This window comes from Peromyscus maniculatus, chromosome X (genome assembly GCF_049852395.1).
Source record: "Peromyscus maniculatus bairdii isolate BWxNUB_F1_BW_parent chromosome X, HU_Pman_BW_mat_3.1, whole genome shotgun sequence".
Taxonomy (NCBI): Eukaryota; Metazoa; Chordata; class Mammalia; order Rodentia; family Cricetidae; genus Peromyscus; species Peromyscus maniculatus.
Genome location: NC_134875.1, coordinates 15,582,280 through 15,592,894, shown reverse-complemented (window position 1 = coordinate 15,592,894; position 10,615 = coordinate 15,582,280).

Sequence of the window (10,615 nt, the reverse complement as noted above, 5' to 3'; positions counted from 1 at the left end):
AAACATTTAATTAGGGCTGGCTTACAGTTTCAGAGGTTTAACCCACTATCATCAAATGGGGAAGCACGGCAGCATTCAGGCAGACATCATGCTTGGGAGGTAGCTGAGAGTTCTATATCTGCATCAGCAGACAGCAGGAAAAGAGAGAGACACTGGACCTGGCTTGAGTATATGAAACCTCAAAGCCTACCCCCAGTGACATACTTCCTCCAACAAGGCCACACCTACTCCAACAAGGTCAAACCTCCTAATAGTGCCACTCCCTATGAGCCTATGGGGGCCATATTCATTCAAACCACCACAGCACTGGACAACCAATTGGTGTGTATTTCCCTGGGTAGGGCCACCTTTGCCATTCCCAGATTTATTCAGGGGCCTGTAGTTCCTTGTGTAGGGCTGAGTTCTAATGGGCTTTTCCCCATGCAGTTTGGCATATTCATTGGTGTCCCTGTTCAACTCACATTTGGGCAGTCATGTTGGTGAGATTTTATGATGTTACTAGAACAGCAAAGTCCCTGATCCTCTGGATTTTACAATCTTTCTGTCCCCTCCTCTGCAATGTTTCTTGAGCCTTTCATGTGGGAGTGTTTCGTAGATGTATCTGTTGGGATTGGGATCTATGTCTCTGCATATTTATTGGTTGTGGTTTTCTGTAGTGGTCTCCATCTGTTACAAAGAGACATTTCCTTGATGATGGGTGAAAACTAAACTTTTCTCTCATTATAAAGACAAATGTTTATAGATTATTATTAGACACTATGAGGGTTTAGTAAATTAGTGGTTGTAGGTAGATTCTCCTCCAGTAACCATGATTTCACTGACACTGATTAGCTAGGCTTCCACTGCCAAGAATGATATCCATCATGTTGAAAATCTTAAATCCAATTTAAAAGTAGTAGGTTACCATAAAGGAATGCATATTATTGAACCTGTAGGGTTATCATGCCATGCTGGTTGTTAACGTGGTTCATAGGCATCATAGCTGGGTAGGACCATAGATTGTCTCCCTCTTTTGGAAGCTTGCATGATGCCTTCTGGTATGAAGAAAGTTAGTCCTCGGCCGGGTGGTAGTGGTGCACACCTTTAATCCCAACACTCGGGAGGCAGAGGCAAGTGGATGTCTATGAATTTGAGGCCAGCCTGGTCTACAGAGTGAGATCCAGGACAGGCACCAAATCTAGACAGAGAAACCCTGTCTCAAAAGACAAACAAACAAACAAAAAGTTAGTCCTCAGAGAAGAGGCATTTAGATTAGTTCCAGCTCAGGGGCCTCTGGATCCTATTCCTGAAGTGCTGATGTCTGCAGCAATAAGGATTTACCTTTTCCCTCTAGGGGTTAACCAAGGGCAATAGCAATAGGCTGTATGTATGGGGAATATCTTAGACAGCCCTAGGCAATTCATCTGGAATTGGGGTTTTTGTTAGGTGGTCTTTGGCTCTTGGAGAGAGTGCCATTAACCCAGTTTTAATGAAAAGTTCATTATATATATATATATATATATATATATATATATATATATATATATATAAAATGCACTGAATTAAGTACATTATAGGTTATTTTTTAGATGGTTAGTAGTTTCTTCGGCCATCCATATTGTTATTTTACCTCCCTCCAACCTTCTATTTACCTCTGTCCCTATTCCCTAAGGGGCCCCCTTTTCCAACTTCCCCCAATCAGATCACTGTACCCTGTCGTTCCCCTTTACCCTCCTCTAACCTTCTTCTGTATTGACCTCCCTCTCCCTCCCTAAGGAGATCCCCATTTCCATGGTGAGCTCACTTGTACCCCCCTATTCCCCTCTCCATTGCTCCTCAATTCCCCTATCCTGGCACTGGTACCACTTTCCTGGTTTCTGTAGTTAACACAGGCTATGTATACACATCTGAAGATTTGGAGAGAGGAGCCTCCAATAAGAGAGAACATGAGACATTTGTCTTTCTGGGTCCGGGTTACTTCACTCAATAGGATCATTTCTCATTCCATCAATTTACATGCAAAGCTCATGATTTCAGTTTTCTTTACTGCTGAATAGTATTCCACAGTGTATAGGTACCATTTTTTCATTATACGTTTGTTTTGTCCATTATCATTGTTGGTTTTAGGACATTTAGGTTGTTTTCATTTTCTAGCTACTGTGAATAGAGCAAAAAATGAACATGACTAAGCCAGTATCTGCGAAGCAGGATGTCAAGTCCTTTGGGCAAATGCCAAAGAGTGGTATAGCTGGGTCATATGGTAGATTTATTTTTAGGTTTTTGAGAATTCTCCATACTGATTTCAACAGTGGCTATACCAATTTATAATCTCACCAACAGTGAATGGACACTGTGGGATATCTTTCTGTATGCTGTGAATATGTCTGGCCCTTATTGGTTGATAAATAAAGCTGTTTGTCCAATGGCAAGGCAGAATAAAGTTAGGTGGTACATTCAAACTGAAGATGGAGATGAAGAAGGGTGGAGTCAGGAGAGACACCAGCCCGCCTCCAAAAGAGCAACAAGATGCCAGCAGAGTGGTAATGCCACGGCTACATGGCAACATATAGATTAATAGAAATGGATTAATTTAAGTGAAAAGCTAGCAAACAAGAAATCTGTGCCATAGGTCATACAGTTTGCAATTAATATAAGACTGTGTGTTTATACTTGGGACCGAACAGCTGTGGAACTGGGTAGGACACAGGAAAACTTCCCACTACAAACAGGGGTTCCTCTTTCCCATAAACTCTGCAGCATTTGTTGCTGGATGTTCCATTGATCTCTGCCATTCTGACTGGGATAAGATGAAATCTCAAAGTTATTTTGATTTTCATTTCCCTAATTTCTAGGGATGGTGAACATTTTTGGAGATGTTTCTCAGCTATTCTTTTATTTTCTTTTGAGAATTCTCTATTCAGGCCCAATTTTTAATTTGTCATTTGATTTTTGAGTTTTTTTGTTTGTTGTTTGTTTTAGTTCTTTGTATATTCTGGATTTTAAACCTTTGTCAGATGTATAGCTGGCAAAGATTCTGTCCCTTTCTGTGGGTTTCCTTCTAACCTGGTTGACTGTTTCTTTTGCTATGCAAAAGCTTTTTAGTTTCATGAGGTTCCACTTGTCAATTGTTGGCCTTAGTTCTTAGGCAAGTGGAATCCTATTCAGGAAGTCCTTTCCTGTACCTATATCATGTAAGGTATTGCCTATGTTTTCTTTTAGAAGTTTCAGATTTCATGTTTAAGTCTTTGATCCATTTGGATTTAGTTTTTGTGCAAAGTGATAGGTATAAAGTCTAATTTAATCCTTCCACATGTGGACATCCAGTTTTCCCAGCACCATTTGTTGAAGATCTTTTCTTTTCTTTTCTTTTTTTTTAAACCAGTATAGGCCTTTTGTATTCTTTGTCAAATATTATGTGACTGGAGTTACATGAGCTCATGTTTGGGTCTTCAATTTTGTTCCATTAGTCTATGTGTCTGCTTTTTTGCAAATGCCTTATTGTTTTTATTACTATGGACCCATAATATATCTTAACTTGTCAGACAGTGGTGGTGCATGCCTTTAATCCCAGCATTCAGGAGGCAGAGGCAGGTGGATCTCTGTGAATTTGAGGCCAGCCTAGTCTACAGAGTGAGTTCCAGAACAGCCAAGGCTGTAACACAGAGAAACCCTGTCTCAAAAAAAAAAAAAAGAAAGAAAAGAAAAGAAAAAAAGTTATTGATTTGTGCTACATGATTGTGTATCCTGTCATATTTCTGAATTTGCTTATCATTTCTATAAGTTTTCTGCTAGAATTTGGGGATCTCTATTGTATAGAACCATTTCATTTGTAAACAGGGATAGTTTCAGTTCTTTCCCTATTTATATCACTTTAATTTCCTCTCTTGCCTTATTGTTCAAGTTAGTATTTTGAACACAATATTGAAATGAGTGGGTATAGTGGACATTCCTGTCTCATTCCTGACTTAAGTTGGATTGCTTCAAATTTTCTTTACTTAGGATGATGTTGGCTTCTGGTTTCTTGTATGTAGCTTTTATTATGTTGAGGTATGGTTCCCTCTAGTTCTACATTTTCTAGGACTTTTATTATGAAGGTACATCAGATTTTGTCAAAGGCTTTTTCAGCATCTATTGAGGTGATGATGTGATTTTTTTTCTTTAACTCCATTTATGTGGTTTATTACATTTACTGACTTGTGTATATTGAATCATCCCTGAATCTTAGGGATGAAGCAACCTTGGTCATGGTATATAACCTTTTTGATGTATGTCTGTATTCTACTTGCAAATATTGCAGTGAGGTTTTTTATTTTGAGTTTATATTCATCATGGATATTGGTCTATTGTTTTATTTTCTATTGTTTCTTTACCTGGTTTGGTATTACAGTGATAATATCTTCGTAGCAGGAATTTGAGTGTGTTCCTTCTGTTTCTTTCTTTTTTAAAAAAATAATTTAAAGATTGGCTGTGGATCTCCTTCGAAAGCCTGGTATAATTCTACTGTGAGTCTATCTAGCCTTGAACTCTTTTTTTTAACCTGGATATTTTTTTTTTATTAAAAGCTGAAGTGTGTTTCTTGTAGATAACAAATAGATGGATTTTAGCCAGGTGGTGGTGGTGGTGGTGGTGGTGGTGGCGGCGGCGGCGGCGGCGGCGGCGGCGGCGGCGGCGGCGGCGGCGGCGGCGGCGGCGGCGGCGGCGGCGGCGGCGCACGCCTTTAATCCCAGCACTCGGGAGGCAGAGCCAGGCGGATCTTGTTTCTCAATCCATTCTGTCTGCCTGTATCTTTTGACTTGAGAATGGAGGCCATTGATATTAAAGTTATTATTGGAATGTGTGTATTAGTTGTGGTCATCATGTTGTTGATTTCTGGTGGTTTTATATTTGTGTTCTCAGTGGTATTTTGTGTTTTCTTTCCATAGTCACTCTGCTGGGCTCATTCCTTTCTTCAGCCCCCAAACAGTGCTTCCTCTATTTTCTTTAGGTTTGTTATGTTGGGTGTAACTTTTTTAAGGTTGTTTATATTGTGGAACACTTCGATTATATTGTATAGTTTTGCTGTGTTTATTAGTCTAGGCTGGTTGTCAGCGTCTTTTAGGATTTGGAATGAATTGCTCCAAGCTCTTCTGGCTTTGAAAGTTTCCATTGAGAAATCAACTGTTATTCTGATGGTTTTCCTTTGCATGTGGCTTTTTTCCCTCTCACAGCTTTCAATACACTTTCTTTGGAATGTATACTTAGTGCTTATGTTATGATGTAGGGATTTTCTTTTCTAGTCTTGTCTATCTGGTGTCCTCTGTGTTTCCCGTATATGTATAGATAAGCTGTTTACTAGTCTGGGAAAGGTTTCTTCTTTGTTCTTGTTGATGATCTGGTCTGTGTTACTGACTCGGGATTCTTCTCCCTTATCTATGCCTATAATTCAAAAGTTTAGAGTTTTCTTGTCTCCATTTCCTGTTTTTCCTACATTCCTTGCTTCTTTGGTCTAGTTCCTCTGCTTTAATCTTCTGAACTTGATTTCTTCTACTTATAAGGCTTTCCTTTGAGTGTTCTAGTTGGGCTACTGTATTTTTTAAGTTCCATCTTCATTTCAGCTTGAGTCCTCTTCAATGCTTCTATTTCCTGACTGCATTCCATTTTGAAGGCCTAGATTGTCTTGTCACTTTTATCAGCCTTATGTTTGTGTTTTCTTGGATATCACTCAGGCATTTCTTCTCCATAAGCTCTTGCTCCATGATTTCATTGAGCTGTTTTGCTGTGCCCTCTTTAAACTCCTTAAATTCTTGAGGAAGTTTATAGTTGTTCTTTTTATGTCTGTGTCTGGAGTTCATCTAGGTAGTTCTTGTAGGCAAGCATTTCTACAGGAGGGTAAGGTTGGGGAGAGAAGATACTAACTTGATCTTTCATATTGTTGATTTTTTTGCAATGAGAATTCCTTTGATTGTTTCAAGTTTGTTGCAGATGGAACAGGATCGGGGAGAGGAGAGGATGTGGGGATGGAGTGGGTGTCCAGGTTGGAGCTGGCTTGGATGAAATGCAGTCAGGTGAGCAGAGGAGACTAGGCTGGTATCCAGGATGTGCTTCCTGTTCCAAGCTAGGGGTGTGAAGTTAGATAGGCCTGAGAGGAAAGGTTCCATATGACCTGGGAGAGTCCTGTGATTTGGCAGATAGGGGAGGAAGCTGGCCCAAGCCTAAAGCTCCTCTGCAGCAAAGGCAGGGAAGGCTAAAGTAGGCTGCTTCACTTGTTGTGGGGACACAGGCTAGATCTTGTGCATTGTGGAAAGGGCGTGGATGAAGAGGTCACGGGTACTCAGCAGCCTAGAGACTGGAAGAGGACATGGGATTCTGGGTATGGAGTGAAGTGGTAAAGGCTGCCCAAATGGTCTGTGGGTGGACACACGTAGGGAGGGTCCTGGCAGAAGCTTAGATGTTGGCTGTGGCACAAGGGGAGGTGGTAAGACTAGGCCAGGGCAAGAGATTTGGAACCCTACGGAAGCCTAGAGGTCCATTACTGTAAGGTGTGGTTGACCAGACTAGGCAGCAGCGCTGGCTAGGGAATCCAGGCTAAATCCAGCATGATGTAGGAAAACAAGTTTGACTGTGTTGTGGGGGCATTACTCACCAGGTTAGAGCATGGAAGAGGGCATAGGAAGTCTAGGTGTGGAGTAGGGTGGTGTCTTGACAGTGTCTTCCTGAATGAAATCTGTAATTTTGATCAAGTCCAATTTCTTGTGGTTTTAATAAAGTTGTTTCCTTGCTCATGCTTTTTATGTCTTGTGGGAAAAATGAATTGCAAATCCAGTGTCATGAAGATTTACTTGTGTGTCTTCGTTAAAGATTTTATGGTTTTAGCCCTTATTAGTATTTAGGTTACTGATCTACTTTGAATGAGTTTTTGCATATGACTTGAAGCAGGCTTTTAGCATTAAATTATTTGTTCAAACTAAATCTAAGGGCCTGGAAAGATGGCTCAGTGGTTAATAGCAGTTAATAACTGACTGTTCTTCCTAAGGACCCTAGTTCAGTTCCCAGCGCTCACATGGTGACTCACAATCAGCTGTAACTCTAGTCCCAGGGGATTCACAGCTCTCTTCTAAACTCCTCTGGTGTCACACATACATGTGGTCAAATGACATAAGTGTAGGCAGACCAATCATACAAATAAAGACAAATAAAATTATATATATTGTGTATAAATATATATTATGTATAAAGCAAAAAAACCTTTGAGAATGGTCATGCACCTTGTCTCCAATTCAATCACTGTTCTGTCTTGTACCATGTTGAGGACAGAACTTAGGTCTGAGTACATGCTAGGCAAGGGCTACTCAAGCAGCACCAAGAATCCCTAAACCATTAGCTTTACATTAGCTTTGACACCCTCTGCCATCTTATATCAGGCCTCTTTTTTCCGATTCATCTTCTGTATATTCTCTAGCTAGCCAGGCCAGACAAAAGAACTTGCTCAGTACCCATCCCTACCGCTGGGCTCAGACACCAATCAACTCTGTTTTGAAATTATACAATGTTCTCTTTTACCACTATATCTTCAACATCTAGTACAATCCCTGGCACACCTTACACATGGGATGGGCCCTAATATCAGGAAATAAAGTATAAATCATGTATCAAATTTAATTGCTTTAGGATAGTACCATAGTGGAGAATTGCATCCTTTTCTCATAAAATTAAGTATTGTTGGCATTTTCTCTAGTATAGATTTATTGGCTTGCACTTACAGTTTGTCACCCTATATGAAAAATACCCCCCACCTCCCTCTCTCCCTCTCTTTAAACAAAAGAATGGCACAGCAAAGTGAGATGTTCACACCAGGAGACAGAACAAATTCACGCCTCTCATCTCACACTCAATCGCGTACATATTAACTGAGCATAATGGTGGGAGGATTTGCCCGTACTATTTAAACAATTTTTTTCCTGGTGTATATAGCTGAATTCATGTAAGTGAACTATGCCTGTGAATGCCAATGTCGTAGACAATCAAAAAGTTTCTTTGCATGAATGACTTAATTAATTAATGGTGTTCTCTCTACTTGAACATCTTCCTTTTGTCTATGCCTATCAAAACCCTATACATTTTTCACAGCTGAGCTGATGACCCACTTATCCCCCAGCAGGCTAATTATTTCATTTATTATGTGTCTACTCTGCAGCAGACAATGTAAAACACCTTCTCTGCATTTCCCTTGTCAATCCTCACAGCAATCCTATGAGATAGGAATAATGCATGTTTCTCTAGTTTTAAGAATGAGAGCATGGAAATTTAGAGAGGTTAAGTATATTCCCCATGGTAGGTACTGTCTCCCCATTTCAACAAACAGTATCTGGCATATAATACATGCTCAGCAAATAACTGTTGACTATCTAGAATGGCTTCTGATCCCAAGACTATGTGCTTAGTTCCTATTCCAGGACCTAATTTGTTTCAGCTTATGAACCCAACTATGCTTTTCTTACTCTGTCATTTGCATGTTGGTACCAGACAATAATATATTATAGATATTTGTTAGGTTTAAATGATATTCTAAAAACTTACGTTTCTTCAAAGGCTATATGCTCCTAAAGAGTTTGATCTTCTTCTTCATTCATGTTTCTCTTCTCTTTCTTCAAATCGCCTATAAGATATAGGGTCAATACAAAGGACACTTTGCATTACAGGTATTTACATACATATCTTCCTTTCTCAGTGTCATTATATTTGTTTGTTTATAAATGTATGATTTATTTTAAATTGAACAAAACTGTACATATTTATTTTGTATAATCAATTGTTTTGAAATTTGTACACATGTTGGAATGGCTAATTCAAGCCAATTAATATATACATTGCCTCAAATACATCTTGTGATGAGAATACTTGAGATCTACCCTCAACAATTTTTAAGATCATAACATCCAACTGTTATGGTGGTATTTATCTGTAATCCCAGCACTTGGGGGATAGAGGCAGGAGGACCAGGAAATTCAAGGTCATTTGAAGTTCAATAGGGAGTTCAAGGCTAGTTTAGGTGACATAAGGACATGTCTGAATTTTTTCTTTTTAAAAAGAGCACAATACACTGCTAATGACTGCAACTATTATAGTCATCATGTTATGCAATAGATGTCTTGCAATTATTCCTACTGTCTAACTGAAATTCAATGTCTGGACCTTAGATTTGCCAGGGTAAATTATGAAGGTCAAGTGTGCTGTGTACTTTTTGTACATACCATCTATTAGACTAAGTAAATTATCTTTTATTTCTCAAATGTTGAGTACTTTTATTATGAAATGGTATTAAAGGAGGGTTGGGGAAACTGGCTGATCTAGAAAACTGCCTTTAAGAGAGAGACTGCCTCTTACTCCTGGGGTTGTTTCCAGTCCCATATTACAAACTGCTAAAATGCCTAAGGGGTGGCAACAGAGCCTACCCAAGGGAGGATACAAGAGGCAGATCTAACCAAAAAGGAAAGGAAGTCCAGAGGGGAGAGGGACCCCAGGAACCTATAAAAAGTCTGCCACAAAGCCCCATCATGGACTTTCACTTTTAGGGTTCCTCCCATCATCCACTTGATAAGAGCTATTTGTCCTAATAAATTTGTCATTTTTGTAATTTTTCTCTTTCTAGGGCTGGTGCTTATGTTTGGGCCCGTGTGACCTATAACTGTCACTTTCACTCTGATGGTAGCCCTTTCATGTTCCTTGTGTCTGGAGGTCTGGAATATCCAACTGTCACTCTGTCAGTGGCTCCCCTCTTGGCAACTGTCTGCAGTTTCCTGTTGCTTTCACTTCTTTTCCATGGGTCTTCTCTCAAGAAATACAATTATTTGTCTCACAGGATGAACGTAACAGTGTCCCTAGACATTTGCTCCTCACTCAAGACACCCGTAACAGTATCACATTTTGGAAAAAAAAAATTATATGTCCATTGCTATGAACATGTTAGCTTCTTCTCATTTGTTCTATTAACATGATGTATTCCACTGATTAATTTTCATATTAATCTTGTGTTCTTCAGATTTCACTTGATATGATGTATAATTCTTTTTGTATGTAACTAATGTCAATTTGCTAGTATCTTGGTGATATTGGCATAGATACTGCTAAATATTGTTGCTTTGGTTTTCTTATCATGCCTTTGCTGGTTCTCTTTCTTTCCTTTCTTTGTTGGTGCTTCTGTGTAGCTAGTACTGGAATAACAGAGTAACAGCTCATTGCTCAGGTCTTACTTACCATACTGATGGGTGCGGCTTCCCTGTCATATGTAGAAGACACTATTTCACAGTAGATATCCTGGTCTCCCAGTACTTACAATCATTCAGCTCCCTCTTCTGTGATGTTCCCTGAGCCTTAGGGATAGGGGGTGGATTGTAGATGAATCAATTAGTCTGATCATCCCATCATCAATTGTTTTCTGCATTTTGACCAGTTGTGTCTTTCTGCAATGGTCTCTGTCTACTGCAAAAAATAATTTCTTTGGGTATAAGGATAAGTAATTAGAATATGATTAGAAATTATACTGGTTTAGGGAAGTGGAAGTAGTAGCATGTCATTTATGGTCCCCAGCCTCACCAATTATGGGTAGTGGTCTAGGTTTACTGTGTCAGGTATGTATTTCCTCCTGTTAAGCAGGCCT